At 41.5% G+C, this 15,346-nt stretch overlaps 1 protein-coding gene across 1 annotated transcript in view; it reads left to right on the top strand.

The window, feature by feature from the left end:
- The window catches only part of STON2 (stonin 2), a gene marked incomplete at its 5' end in the record, with an annotated part of 109,071 nt that overhangs the window by 81,148 nt on the left and 12,577 nt on the right, over positions 1-15,346 (top strand). The gene's annotated exons all lie outside the window — the stretch shown is intronic.

Genomic DNA, 15,346 nt, shown 5'->3' with positions numbered 1-15,346 from the left:
CGGTGACCCCTGTGAAAGGGTCGTTTGACTCCCAAAGGGGTCGCGACCCACAGGTTGAGAACCGCTGGGGTAGACATACACCATGGTATCATCAGTGACTTGCTACTCTTTCTTCTTTATCTTCCTCCTGACTGAAACTATCAAATCAGTGTTTCCTCCAGAATAATCCTGGTCCTTATCATCCCACTGCCTACTCCAGTTTATGCCTCATTATTTCAGACCTAGACTGCCACTATCTTATTTATCTAATTGCATTTTTCACTTCATTCATGTCATACATTCACACCATAAATCCTTCCATAAACACTGCTTTTATCACCACTATTCATTACCTACTCCACCAATCTGGTTTTAACCTACCCACCACCAACCACAGTCAAGTCAGAATCTATTTCCTATTTTTTTAAGTGGCTTTTTCTTTTCTGAATCAGAAAAGATAATTTCTGTTAACAATGTGTTGCACGAATTTTTAAATAAATATTTCAATTGAAACAGGTTCATATGCTATTTCTCTCATGTATATACTATAGATCTATTTCATTTATCATTGTATAGACATACCACAATTTATTTGACCCTATCAATGGCCATTTTATTAGAAACTCTATAGTAACATATAGTAATAAATATCCTCACACATATATCTTGGGATAAATACCTAGAAGTAAAATTGCTGGTTTAACAGTGTATGCACTTTAAATTTGATACATATTGACAAACTGAACTTCAGAGAGACTGTATTCATTTATATCCCTAGCAACACAGTATGAGTTCCTGTTTCCTCAAGCCCTCAGCAGCAATAAATATTTTGTTTAATATGTGTCAGTCTAACAGTTGAAACATGATATCTCATTTCTGTTTGCCTTTTCTGGATAAGTGAAACAACTTTTTTCTTTTTTTGTGTTTTTGTTTTCTGTTTATAAGCCCCTTTTTTTAAAAAAAAAAATATGTTTTTATTGATTTCAGAGAGAGGAAAGGAGAGGGAGAGAGGAATAGAAACATCAATGATGAAAGAGAATCATCAATTGGCTGCCTCCTGCATGCCCCCCACTGGGGATTGAGCCCACAACCTGGGCATGTGCCCTCACTGGGAATCGAACCATGATCTCCTGCATCATAGGTTGACGCTCAACCACTGAGCCATGCCAGCCAGGCTTCCAGCACATTTTATTGAGAAGAACTTTCCTCTCCCATTGATTTACATGGCTCCTTTGTCAAAACTGAAATGCCTGCATATGTATGACTCTACTTCTAGTCTCTACATTCTGTCCCATTAAACTATTTGTCTCTCCTAGTATACTGCCTTAATTACTGAATCTATATAGTAATCTATATAGTAAATCTTGAAATTTAGTAATATAAGCCCTACAACCTTTTTCTTCTTCAAGATTGTCTTGGCTATTGACAGCCTTTGCTAGAAATTGACAACTTATCTATTCTACATATCTGGGCATTGCCCTGGCTGGTGTGGCTCAGTTGGTTGAGCATCATCCCATGCACCCAGAGGTCATGTCACAGCACATGACCAGGTTTCAGGCTTGATCCTCCAGGGCAGCTGATCGACACTTCTCTCCCGCTCCCTTCCTCTCTCTCTAAAAAATCAATAAAAACATGTTTTTAAAAAGTCTGGAAATTTTGATTGAAATTATATTGACTCTACAAATTAATGTCATAAAAATTTTCATCTTACCATGTTGTTTTCAAATCCATGAATGTGAAATCTCTCCATTATTTATGCCTTCTTTAATTTCTCTCAGCAACGTTGTGTAGATTACAGTGCAGAAGTCTTACATATTTTTATCAAATTTACATCTGTATATTTGATATTGTTATGCTATTGTAAATCATAATTTTTAAAATTTTATTTTTCAATTATTTTTTACGAGTATTTAAGCATCTAAGTTTTTAAATAATGACTTTGCCTCCTGAGACCTTGAGCCTTCACTCATTAGTACTATAATTTTGTTGAGATCTTTGGATTTGCTCAGCACTCAATCATGCCACATGTGACTAAAGGGAAGTTTACCTCTTTTGTTTGCTTTTCATATTCTATTCTTAACTTGATGCAGTGCTTAAGGACTCCAGTATGATATTGAATAGAGTGGTAAGATTGAGGAAAAGTGTTCAATATTTCACCATTGTGATGTTAGCTGAGTTTTTTACATGCTCTTTATCAGATTGAGTAAGTTCTCTTCCATTCTTGGTGATACCAAACCCAGGTTCTGCTGCCTGCCACTAAAAAAACCAATAACCAAGAGACAGGGACTGGTGGAAGGGAAATTGGTTTATTCAAGAGCTGGCAGATTGAGAAGATGGTGACTCATGTCCCAAAGACATGCTTAACGTCTCAGTGCAGGCAGAGGTTTGTATAAGGAGGGAGATGGAAACCAGAACAAAGAGATCAAGGGAGGGAGTTGAAAAGTTCTCTATGTGCAGAACAACACAGTCTATTTATTCTAATAAGTACCTCAAAACTGGCCTGATGTGTGTCAGGTTGGTGGTCAGCAAATCTCCCAGGGCTGAAATGACTGATGGGTGGAGTCTGCATCTTTTGAAATTAGGTACTAGAACTCTTATACAAAGGTGCTGTTTATCTACAAGTTGCATGTTAGTCAGAGTCAGCATTTACAGAAACAATGTCAAAAGAATGGAGAGCTGGGTTACATTAGTATTTTTGAGAGTTTTTATCACTAATGGATGTTGAATTTTACCAGATATATTCTCTTCATTTATTGAGATTGTCTCACAGTATATTCTTATAAAACTCATTATTCTTTGTATGTTTGGATGACTTCCATAATATTCCTGGTAGGTGCAGAGGAGTTGCCTGAGAGGAAGAAGTCCAGCATGTATTTAAAGTGACCACCAGAGCCTAGTAGCATGCACAGTTTAATGTCACATGACACCCATTTGATTACTGCAGTCAACTTATAAATACTTTCAGCTGCTGTTCTCTTTAGTTTCTCCATCATCAACCTTCATAACAGTACAGATATTTCTTGTTTTAATGGTAAAGGAGGAACTTTGTGTGCTTTTTATTATTTCTTTCATTTGTCTTTATTTTCTACATTTTCTTCAGTGAATGGATTACTTATGTTAAAACAGTTCTTAAACTTCTATATAATTATGCTAGGGGCCCAGTGCATGAAATTTGTGCATGGGTGGGGGGGTGTCCCTCAACCTGGCCTGCACCCTCTCCAATCTGGGACCCCTTGGACATCCTTCTCACAATCCGGGACCACTGGCTCCTAACCACTCGCCTACCTGCCTGCCTGATTGCCCCTAACCACTTCTGCCTGCCAGCCTGATCGCCCCCTAACCACTCCCCTGCTGGCCTGATTGCCCAAAACTGCCCTCCCCTGCCAACCTGATTGCTCCCAACTGCCCTCCCCTGCTGGCCTGATCGCCCAAAACTGCCCTCCCCTGCCACGACCCGCCGCCTCCACCGGGACCCACCTCCTCTACGCAAGGCAGCAGAGATGCTGGGACTGGCCTCCTCTGTGCTGCGCAGAGCCTCATGACCCCCAGGCTTCACTGTGCGGAGTGGCTGCCAGGCCCTGCCTTTGCTGTGCACGTGGCCATCTTGTGGCGGCCATCTTGTGATATCACACGAGGGTGTGATGCTACCTAGGCTTTTATTATATAGGATTATAAATTAGTAGACTTTAGGTCCATTCCTATCAGATCATTTTGAAATTATATCCAAGTCACCTTTGATTCCATTTAGGTGTTTCCTAAATGTCTTAAAGTAACACAATCATAAACCATTTAATGGTGTCTGATTAAACTCTTCTTTGTTGATCCTCCTATCATTTAATTTCAGAAGATGCTTATTTTTCCCTCTCTCCCATCTTTGGGTTCCTAAATAAAGTTCTCAGCACAGTTCAGTTCAAGAGGACTTTACATAGCTTCTCTTCTCTAGGAACTTACTGCCCAGAGTGAGAAAATAAACACAAAGAGATCATTCCTACGTGTGCTGAGCTAGAGGCATAAATGAGGGACTTCAGTCCTGCTTGGGAGTTTAATGACTCCAACAGATTGGGTTTGAGTCCAGGGAGACTTTGCTCACAGGTAACTCTTTCTAATCTTGGCTTTTAATTTCTGGCATTGTTGTCCATCTGAAACAGTTGGAGCCTTCAGGGCCTGGAGCTGGAGAAGCCTTCTTCAGACTAGACTGAGACTGGCAGCGCTAGGATGTGGACTAGGAACCAGAGGTGGGCTGTTATTATTTCCAGGGGCTGTGCTTTGCTTTGCTGGAACAGGAAGTCATTATCCGGAGAGCCACAAATCCTTGAGAGTTCATTAACACTTCAGGAAAGGGAAGTGTCACTTGCCTGCCAGCAGTTAGGTCGGCTTTATCACTGGAGCTGTGGAGCCCCCCAAGGAGCCATTCAAAGTCACTGTCTTGTCAAAATAATCACTTTTTTTTTCTTTCTAATCACAGGTTCCTGATACAGGGGATGTTTTCTGCTTTTTCTCAATACTTTATCTGCCTACCAGTGAATATCAGTTATTTTCATTGCCTATGTTGACTATTAAAATTAAAACTTTAATGCTAAGGAAAGAAAAACCTTCAAAATGAAGAAATAAGTGCCCTCTTTCTCTTCATCAATAATAATTAAAATAATTTGAACTGTATAGCATGCCATCTTTTACAAATGGCATTCACGTGTCTCATTTGGCCCTCACAGCCATGTGGTGGATAGACCAGATTAGTGTTATCCATTTCAAAAATGAGGAAACCGAGGCTTAGCAATCAAGTAACTAGCTCAAGAGTAGATAGCCCTAAAGCCATCTACTGCAGCTGCAGTCTCAATGCTGCGTATACCAGAGCGGTCCAGCTGAGGGTTGTGACCTCCTGGGTTCACATTCTATTTCCACCACTTACTAGTGTGTGACTTTGGTCAAGTCACCTTTCCTCTATGCCTCAGTGTCCCCAGTGGTAAAATAGTTTTAATAATAGTACTTACCCATGCAAGTGTCCCCAGGATAAAATGAGATGGTTTCAGAGCAGCTCTAGGCAGAGCACCTGGCCTAAGATCACGATGGTGAGTGCAGCTGTTGTCTCCGGCGGACGTGGAAGTGGTGTGGGTCATTATCCCTATTCCACCTGCCCCTCCTGCCCTAAAACCTGACATCTGCCCACGAAATCACCAGAGTACCCCAGGCATACTCCAAAAGTCACCAAGGGCTCCGTGGGCTTAGAGAATCCAATGCCAAATTAAATACTTTAAAGATAGCTTTTCCCGGCTGAATTTTGCCCTGATTCTGAAGACTGTGTGTGGTTATCTCTCGTACACACCCTTTACCCCTTTTCATCGTAACCAGAAATTTTAAGCTTTTAGATAGACTAGTTACAGTCTTCCTCTCAAAATATTTTTAGGACTATTTATTCTTCATTGGCTAACAGTTTTTATCAAATTCATGCTGACTAGTGTATTTGCCGCAGTCTGCTTTGAAGATAGGATGGAAATTCCTATGCTATAGTGCATGCTCTTGAAAAATCTTTGAGGAAGTAAACCTCTGTGTTTAATGTGCAGCCTGCCCTATAATGTAACTGAGGTTCTTGCTTAGAGGTGGCAGACGATTCCACCTTTATGTCCTTTGCTTGACTTCTGTCATATATGCAAAGAAGAAGAGGCAACAAGTAACCACATATTAAAATGAGCTGTGTGTCCAGCTGCAGAGGACACTCAGAGTGACCCCTAAGAAATGCCTTCAATGTAGGACATAAAGGTTACTATTTTTAAAGACTGGAAGACAGCATCTTTGTCAACATTTCACATATTGTCACATGTGTGTCACGGCTGGGCAAGAAACTTTAGATTTGAAAATAGAAGTTCTGATCTCCTTATATCTGTCTAATGACATCCCTGACTTTAAGTGTCAAGAGGAGTCAAATTTACTTAATGAAACAAATCATCAGCATTGGCCATCCTTTATCCGGTGACACACTTTCTTATTACTTTTCACATATCCTGCACAGCTCCACTGAGGTGGCCAGACATTGCTCATATGACTGAAATTAACATGTTCATGCTCTGCCCTCCAGAACCTATTAGCATACACAGTGCTCAAACCAACAGCTCCATCAGGTACTGCCAACCAGCCTCTACTGGTGCTTCCTGTCTGCATACTGCCTTTTTTGAATGTGGCCCCATGAAAATTCTCATTTTAAGGATGTTAAGCAGTGGACCAGTTAAATTCAATGCCCATTAATGGTCTCATTTATCCTCACAACAACCCTAGGATGTGGGTACTGTTGTTATTTACCTTAAGAACTGAGAAATACTAGGGTTTAGATAGGGTTAAGTAACATGCCAAGATCTCACAGTTTTCTAATGGCAGGGCCAAGTCAGCCTGACTCCAGAGCCCAAGCTTTTCCCTCTGCTGCCTGTAGTGGCACAAAACAGGCAGTGGAGACCAGCCTAGTGACAGGAACTCAATCCAGCATTAGTGCAAACCACTTTTAGGCTAGCCTTTCCCTCGTGGGACTTGTGTCCACCCAAGAGACACTAGTGTATGTAGGCTGGACACTGTGGATGCTCTAGCAAGTCAGGGAAAGTACTGAGTATATGAATCATTTGGAAATAGCTTTTTACTCTGTTTGCCTGTAGATTCCTTATTTTATGAGATTTCTGAAAAATTTGAGAGGTTCGGGAGTACAGATAGAGCTCTGCCTGCTAGGATAAATTTATTGTTGTGTGAGAAATTAGTTTTCCTGTTTTTCTAAGAGATTATTTTAGCTTGGTATATTTACAGTTTATAAAATTGCACCTACCATTAGTCTGTAAGAATGCCTCCTTTGATCTTGGTAACTAACAGGGAGCTGGACAAGTACTGAAATAAAATCAAATTACCAACTCCTAATTCAATTACGAAAAAGTGGCTTACTGTGAGCTGGGGCTGTTTGGTTATTTTGTTGTTGTCATTGCTGGAAAGTTCACATAAAGTACAATGGGTTTGGGATAATATAGATGAAAGGGAATCAATGGAAGAGATCCTTTATAGCTTGCAGGAATTGCCCTTACCTTTCTGAAACAAGACAACCAATTTCACTACTTGAGCCAATTAAGCAGAGACAGGGTTGAATAACATATGAGTGTTTATTCCAATAATGCTGGCAGTATGGGAGAGCAGCAAGTCACCCACAAAAATCTGCTGTATTCCCCTCCCCCTCCATAAGCCAGCTGCTTATATTGGGTACAAAGACAAAGATTACATGGAAACTTAGAACTACAGGCATAGGAAAGTAGGCAAGGTATAATAATTACAGACTACAGGCCATAGAGGCTGGGGTGGGGATGCAGAGGGTAGGCAAAGGGCGGGCACCTCCAGTACTAGATTGTTTCAGCAACAAGATTGTTAATCTTTTCATAAGATAGGCAGTTCTCGGGAAAGGAGGGTGGACTGCATTCTGATGTTGGCTCCCAGCCAGGTGAGAATGTGCTTTCTCTAATCAGAACAGAACAATCATGGTTCATAGAGCATGATTAATATTTCTTACTAGAGGCCCGGTGCATGACATTAGTACAGGGGGGTGGGGATGTCCCTCAGTCTGGCCTGTGCCCTCCCACCACCGCTGCTGTTTGCCAGCTGTGAGCCCGGCTTCTGGCTGAGCAGTGCTCCCCCTGTGGGAGGGCACTGACCACCAGGGGGCAGCTCCTGCATTGAGCGTCTGCTCCCCGGTGGTCAGTGCGTGTCATAGCAATCGGTCGTTCCGCCATTCGGTCAATTTGCATATTAGCCTTTTATTATATAGGATAATTATAGCTAGTCCTTTCTATTCTATTTCTACCCCTAAAGTGTCTATGGATACTCTTAGCCAAACTGATTGTGTACCCTGCCCCCAACAGATCTTTTGAGTTTCTCCTGGGAGCTACATTATAGCCTAGCATAGTTAGCAAATGCAAGATAAACAGGCTTGATACAGACTCAGTTAGAATGCCTGCCCCCTCCTCATCCCCAATACAGATGTACACATGTGTAAGAGCCCCCAGTTCCATTTCTCTGCCCCCTGACAAAATTTGCAGAATCAACTTTAAAGAGTTAGCAGTTCCCATTGCTAAGTTCAAAATCATCAGATTTTGAGTCTGATCTACAGTAGAATGTCTCTACGATATAACTGTTTCAGGACTGTGAAGGGAAAGAAGGCATTGCTTGGTGTGCATAAAGTATATAAGCCCATCAGGGTAAGACACTGCCAAGCAGATGAGACTAATAAGACTCCCAAGCTTCTCTCCTAGAATAAGTGGGCATGGTCCATGCTGTGGTGCATGTGGATGAGCCATGCAGTGGAAATCATACTTACAGGTGTCCATGAAGAAGAGGAGTCCCAGCTCCGCAGGGGCATATGCTGATTGGTGGGGCATTAGTTCCAGTTAAAAGTAGACACATGTATTGAAGGGAGCAGAGAGGGAGATGACAGAGTCATTGGTGAAACTCAAACCTTTAGGTTGATTTCATTTGGTCTCTTTGACATCCTCTCTGAGGTATCACTGTTTTCTCTTATTCCATGACCAGGATGATAACCAAGCTGTTATTCTTGGGTGCTTCCTAATCCTTAGTAAATTTGGTCCTTTTCTTGTCTCTAAGTATTGCAGTTAAGAGATGGCAAAGACCCTGGCCAGGTAACTCATTTGGTTAGAGCATCATACCGATATACCAAGATTGTGGGTTTGATCCCCAGTCAGGGCACATACAAGAATGAACCAATGAATGCATAAGTAAGTGAAAAAAAAAGTCTCTCTCTCTCTCTCTCTCTCTCTCTCTCTCAATCTCTCCCCCCACCCCCATATGTTCATCCCTCCCTCCCTTCCCCTCTCTCTTTCTCTCTCTCTCTCAAATAAATAACTTTAAAAGAAAATGAGAGAGATGGTGAATGTAGTGGGGTATCTTTACCTTCCTTGAAAGTTAGGATTTGAGGATCAAAGCCTGAAACCTGATTTTTGCCTGCTTGTCCAAGAGTGATGAAGCTCTTAGCAATCGAGATCTCTGACCAAATGTAACAGCCAGGTTCTGCCCCTTCTTATCCTACTTTGGAGTGCACTTATTCACTGTAGTTCTTCTCTAAAGTCCAGGACCTTGACTATCCCTCTTAGGAGTGCAGGGGTTTCTTGGATCTTTCAAGCATCCTGGATTGTTGCTAGCGTGTGTGGTGACCAGGTGAATAGTGAGTAAGGATGTAAAGCAGCAATTCCCAATGTGGGGCACATGCCCCACAGGAGGGCAATTTGATTTTTAAAGGGGGGCAATTCAAGAATGAGTTATTAACAGTGCATTTTTTGCATGTCTTATGGTTCTAGGGGCCTCATATACAGTATATAAATATATTAGTATATTGTGACATATTTATGCATTTCATTTCTTTACTGTATGTTTTAAAATGTATTTGCTGTTTTTTCATATCACTTCATATTATTATTATTATTTTAACAACAATTTCTTAGTGATTTCTTCCTCAGTACTCCAGCTATCCTTTCGTTCTTTTGTTTTTCTCTATCATGGGTGCCATGTTCTTTGGAAGCTTCTTTAGACCAAGTTAATGGCCTTTTAGGCTTCCTCCACATGAATAGGAGTTCACTTTTTAAATAATAAGAATTATATGTCATGGGGGGAGGGCATCAGGATTTTAGAGATGCTTAGGTGGGACATGGCCAAAAAAAGGTTGGGAACCACTGATGTAGAGTTACACACAAGTGAGACTTTCCCTGTGGCAGTGGGACAGGCAGCCCTGATGAGTCACCTGTCCTGGTCACAGTAAGAGCATGGGCACTGGAGGCCTGCCACTGTTGGTGAGACCTTGCCCAGTATTCCTCCAGGCAGTCCTTTTCCTGGTCCCCAGTCCTGGCACATAAAAATTATGCCTGAATCAGATGGAGACCCCTTAATCCCCTTGCCACTACAATATGTTTTCCTTACAGTAACTTCTGAATGCTACTCCTCTTCTAAGTTCCTAAACCAAGAGAGCCCTTTCCACTTCTTGTCACAGAAGAATTTGATGAGCTTCACAGCCCATCCCATCATGCCCAGATTCTAAAAGTCCTCTTTGTTCCATCCTCTTTGGGCTCAGAAATGGGTGAGGCTAGGAGGAAAATCCAGAGGACTTTTGCTATGGCAATAACAAATCAATAAAATACAGCTTAGGTTCTCAGCTGGCCTCATTATTAATTAAGTCTTTGATACACCCTGTTACATAAAATATTAAGAGATTAATTTATTAAATGGAATGCTAACTTTTCAATTTACTGTAGATATTTCAGTCTGGCCCTAACCTGCCTATGACCTCTGCTGGGAAGCTGTGGTTGGCCCCATTAGACAACAGCGAGACGTTATAGTGGGATCTCTGCCCTGGTAAGCTGGAGAACAGAGCCTTCATCTAATACAGCATGCATGAGGAGCTGATATCAGAAAGACAGCCTAAGCCAGGGAACCAACCAGTAAGGCAGTTGAGTGGAAGTATAGTTGTTAGAGGAAGAAGCCAAATGCAGGGACCCAAGGGTTGAGTATTGGGGAAGGCATGGGGAAGTGGGCAATGGTAAATCAGAGGCAGACGCTTAGAACCAGAGAGAACAGGTTGATCAGGAACACACAACATATTGGGGATGTTCCTGGGCCATTCATCAAACTTAACGTCGAGTGCTTGCTTTTCCATCTTGATTAGTGGGAAGTGATTAGCAAACTGGACCAGTCATTTGGAGAAGGTGCTGAGTACTGTTTCAGAGGTCCTCCTAGCAAATACAAACCAGAATGTAGTGCCAAATGTTCTTGATAGGGATTCTGTCAAGTAGTGGTAAGTGGTAGTTCGGTGAATTGGCTTCTTCACTTGGGGGTATCTCTGACCATGTAACTTTGCCAGCATCAAAGCATCCTCTCTCCATGACAATGCTAGGACAGATGAATAGACTCTGACCCTCTGGTTCTTTTTTATTTTTTTGCCAGTGTGTTTGTGATGATAACTAAGTTCCAGTTTATTTTACTCAGGTTAGACGCTGCCTTGATAAGGTTAGATGACTAACTCCTTTCTCTCACCCACACACATCCATATGTCAGGGGGTGACATTCCTGACCCTATGCCCAAAAGCTTCTCTGTATAAGTAGATGTTAATCCTTGTTTAGCTGAGTTCTTTTCTTCACTGAAGAACGCTCCTAAAAAGTTGTGTCAAGATAACTCTTGCCAATATAAAAGGTAATGGGAAAAAATTAACCAGGTTTTAGCTTAACGATCAAACATTAAGAAAATAGTTAATGATTAAATGTAGGACTTGCTTTTTAATCTCACCTTGGGCAGTTTCCTTAAACTCACAGAGGCCCAGTCTTCTCAGCAAAATGAACAGATCAAGTTCTATTTCTAAAATCTCTTCAAGCCCCCAGTTCTGTGATTTGTGTTCCTCTCTTCACTTTACATATGACACATATTTAAGTGCCCACTGTGCGTCTGAGGCTGGTCATACAGTTTTAACTATATGCTCTTGTATAACAGTGACTGCTATCTCATGTTGAGAAAACTGTGATAACCTAAGAATATTTCTTCTTGCCACTGCTAATGAATTCCAGTGAACAGCTCCCAATAAGATTTTTGCATTTGCCATTGCATTAACAACAAATTATGCTATCTAATTAGGGGGAAAAGATGGCAGTGTCTGCTGGATTTAAAATCTCATAGAAACGGTTATTTTTTCTCCCCATAGTTTTTACATTTTCTTCAGTTTGGTGGCTTTGATTACCATTGTAATCATTTCATTTAATCTTCTGGGAGCTGAAAATAGACTGTGGTCTAACATGAAAAGAATCCACCATTTCTCTTTGGTTTGCATCAGTTAAGACGCTAATCAGAAAGCTCTTCGGTCCTGCAAACTCCCCCTGTGGTTAAAAAAAGAACCTAACCTTCATCTGTGGCTTTTGCTTGGCAGCAGCCCAGTTCATCATAACAGCAATTTGGAAGTAGCAAGTGGAAGAGATATTACCAGTAATTAAAATAATGCTGGATTTTTGGTTTTGGTTTTATTTTAATGAGTCAATAAAATAGAATTGTGGGTGATAGTTAATTTAGTTCTTAATATAATTAGTTTTTGCTGATTTCTTACTGGAGAAATTTGCTCACTTCCTCTATCATTGTTTCCAGTATCAGCCACACCAGGTTGTGGGTTCGATCCCTAATCTGGGCATCTATGGGAGGCAACCCATCGATGTTTCTCTTTCATGTCGATGTTTCTTTCTCCCCCCCACCCCACCCCCGCTTTCTCTAAAATCAATAAAAACATATTTTAAAAAATGAAAGAAAGAAATTTATTGTAAGAAAATTACCTTCGCCGAAACCGGTTTGGCTCGGTGGATAGAGTGTCGGCCTGCGGACTCAAAGGTCCCAGGTTCGATTCCGGTCAAGGGCATGTACCTGGGTTGTGGGCACATCCCCAGTAGGAGATGTGCAGGAGGCAGCTGATCGATGTCTCTCTCTCATCGATGTTTCTAACTCTCTATCTCTCTCCCTTCCTCTCTGTAAAAAATCAATAAAATATATTTTAAAAAAAGAAAAAGAAAAAGAAAATTACCTTCACTGGAAACAAAGGCCTTTTCCTCCCCTTCGTTTTTGGCTTGGGAAAGGAAGATGAGAAATACTATTTTGGGGACAAGATTCCCAACAGACAGGAATCCTTTGGCAGTTTTGGCAGAAAGCAGGCCTCCAAAGGAAAAGGACTTTAGCTTGTTTTAAATCAGGGAGTGGTGATGAGCTCCAAGGCGGAAAGGATGTCCCTGATACAAGGGTGGGTCAGTGCCAGACAGGGTGGGTGGGAACTCAGCATTACAGAGACTCCATAGAGCCGATTCATTAGAAATTGATGTGTTTCGAGGTTCACTCCCTTCCCAGCTCTGTATGGAGGATCAGTTATAGTTTCAAGGAAGTTATTATATTTTACTCAGGGCCACATTGTTCCCTTAGTAGTAGTAATACATAAAATATAAATTCTAAAACCTGGGTTGTTTCCTGACCCCTTTCCCTTTATTTTCCAGAAAATAAGTCACATAGGCATCTATAAAAGTGGGTTAATGATTAATTTGATGGATAGTATCTTTAATTTTAAAATACTTTGAAACCCTTTTGTGATGCTGTACATATAGAAAATATTTTTTGATCTGTATATTTCTAGGGTGAATGTGGATATATGCCTATGCATGCTCATGTATGTAGCCTATATTTTCAAACTGACATTTTCAGTAGAGGGAACTGCTGTTTGTTTGAATAAATATCCTTGGAAAGATGGATGGCAAGCCAGCCTTCCCATCCATGTGTAATTACATTTGCAATTATGGGTGGCATTTCTGATTTGTTATGGTTGGATATGATATTCATGAAGGTTGAGCGAGGCATTTAGAAAACTCAACTATTTAACTAGAGCATTTGAGTATCCATTTCTCTCTGATTCCCAATTCCTGGCAGTAGAAACACTGGGTGGAATAGTGGCAGAGATCCCTGTACACATTCCTCTAGAGCAGGGGTGGGTAACCTTTCTTCTGCCAAGGGCCATTTGGATATTTATAACATACTAGAGGCCCAGTGCATGAAAATTCATGCACTCGGGGGGGTGGGTCCCTCAGCCAGGCCTGTGCCCTCTCACAGTCTAGGACCCCTCGAGGGATGCCCACCTGCCAGCTTAGGCCCACTCCTCAGGGGATCGGGCCTAAGCTGGCAGTCAGACATCCCTCTGGCAGCCTGGGAGCCCTCAGGGGATGTCCACCTGCTGGCTTTGGCCCACTTCCCGGGGGCCGGGGGGATCGGGCCTAAGCTTGCAGTCAGACATCCCTCTGGCAGCCCGGGAGCCCTCCGGGGATGTCTGATGGCTGATCCTCCGGGGAGCAGGCCTAAGCCATCAGTTGGACATCTTTAACACTGCTGTGGAGGCTGGAGAGGCTCCCGCCACCGCTGCTGTGCTGGCCAGCCATGAGCTGACTTCTGGCTGAGTGGTGCTCCCCCTGTGGAAGCACACTGACCACCAGGGAGCAGCTCCTGTGTTGAGCATCTGCCCCCTGGTGGTCTGTGCTCATCATAGCGACCAGTTGTTCTGCCGTTCGGTCAATTTGCATACTATTATTATTTTATTATATAGGATTCTCGAGCCATACAAAATTATCAACTTAAAAATTTATTTGCCTGTTCTGTTTGGTCACACATTTAATTAACTTACCCCTAAAGCCTTGGCAGGACCAGACCAAATGATTTCATGGGCCTTATATGGCCAGTGGGCTGGACATTCCCTATCCCTGCTCTAGAGGACAGAGAGAATAGAACTTCTCCAAAGCAGAGTTTCTGTTCTCATTCATTCAATTATCAAACTTTAACTGAGTATCTACTATATGCCAAACACACAGATTTGTTTTCTGTGTCATTCCTTCATCCGAATCCGCTCCTTCTTGCTAAAGGCCTCATTTCCTTCTCTCTTCCCACAGCAGACACAGGGGTAAAAGCTATTTTGAAGGTTTGGATCTTTCTTGCATGAAAACTCAAGTCCTATATCTCTCTTGAATGCCCTGCTAGGGTGGAGCTTTATTTGCAAACACCTTTTTTTTTTTCCTTTCTTGAAATAAAACCCTAAGATAGAAAAGTATTTTAGAGAAAAAAGAAGAGATTATATCATGTGTTTTCTCATGTGACTACATACTTGTAAACATTTTAATGGTATTATTCCATTGTGTGCCTCAATTCTTAACATTCATCCAAAATGTGGTTCACAGTTTGGGTTTGTCTCCTTAAGGCATTGTTTATGAACATTTGTAAGGCCCGTCAAAGTGCTAATCCACTTCCACAGAGTTTGTAGCATCTAACAGTCTCACTAAAGGTCTGTTTACTGCTCATATCATATCCCCCTCACTGAATACTAAAAAATTTTAAATCTTCACTGGTTTTTTAAATTTGAATTTGCATTTTTATTATTACTAGTGACATTGGACATTTTTACTTGCTTATTAGACATTTTTAGTTTCTCTTTCCCGAGTTGTCTGTGTATGTCCTTTGTCTATTCTTCTATTGGACTTTTTGTACTTTTCTTATTCGCTTGTGTGAACTTTTTTCATATTAAGGATATTAACATTTTGTCTTCAATGTTTATTGATCACATTTGGGCAGAAATCCCTCCAATTATGTTATTCGCAATCATATTATCACTTAGAGCAGATAACTTGTTTTATTTAATGAAATCAGCTTTATACCATTTTATGTGGGAAATGGTTTTCAGTGTTTAAAAATTAAGAATACAAACTTTTGCCATAGCTGGTTTGGCTCAATGGATTGAGCGTCAGTCTGTGGACTGAAGGGTCCCAGGTCCGATTCCAGTCAAAGGCACGTGCCTGG

The sequence above is a fragment of the Myotis davidii genome, unplaced genomic scaffold (assembly GCF_000327345.1).
Source record: "Myotis davidii unplaced genomic scaffold, ASM32734v1 scaffold309, whole genome shotgun sequence".
NCBI classification, from domain to species: Eukaryota; Metazoa; Chordata; class Mammalia; order Chiroptera; family Vespertilionidae; genus Myotis; species Myotis davidii.
The sequence above is the reverse complement of the archived record's forward strand: the minus strand, read 5'-3'. Positions and strand labels throughout refer to the sequence as shown.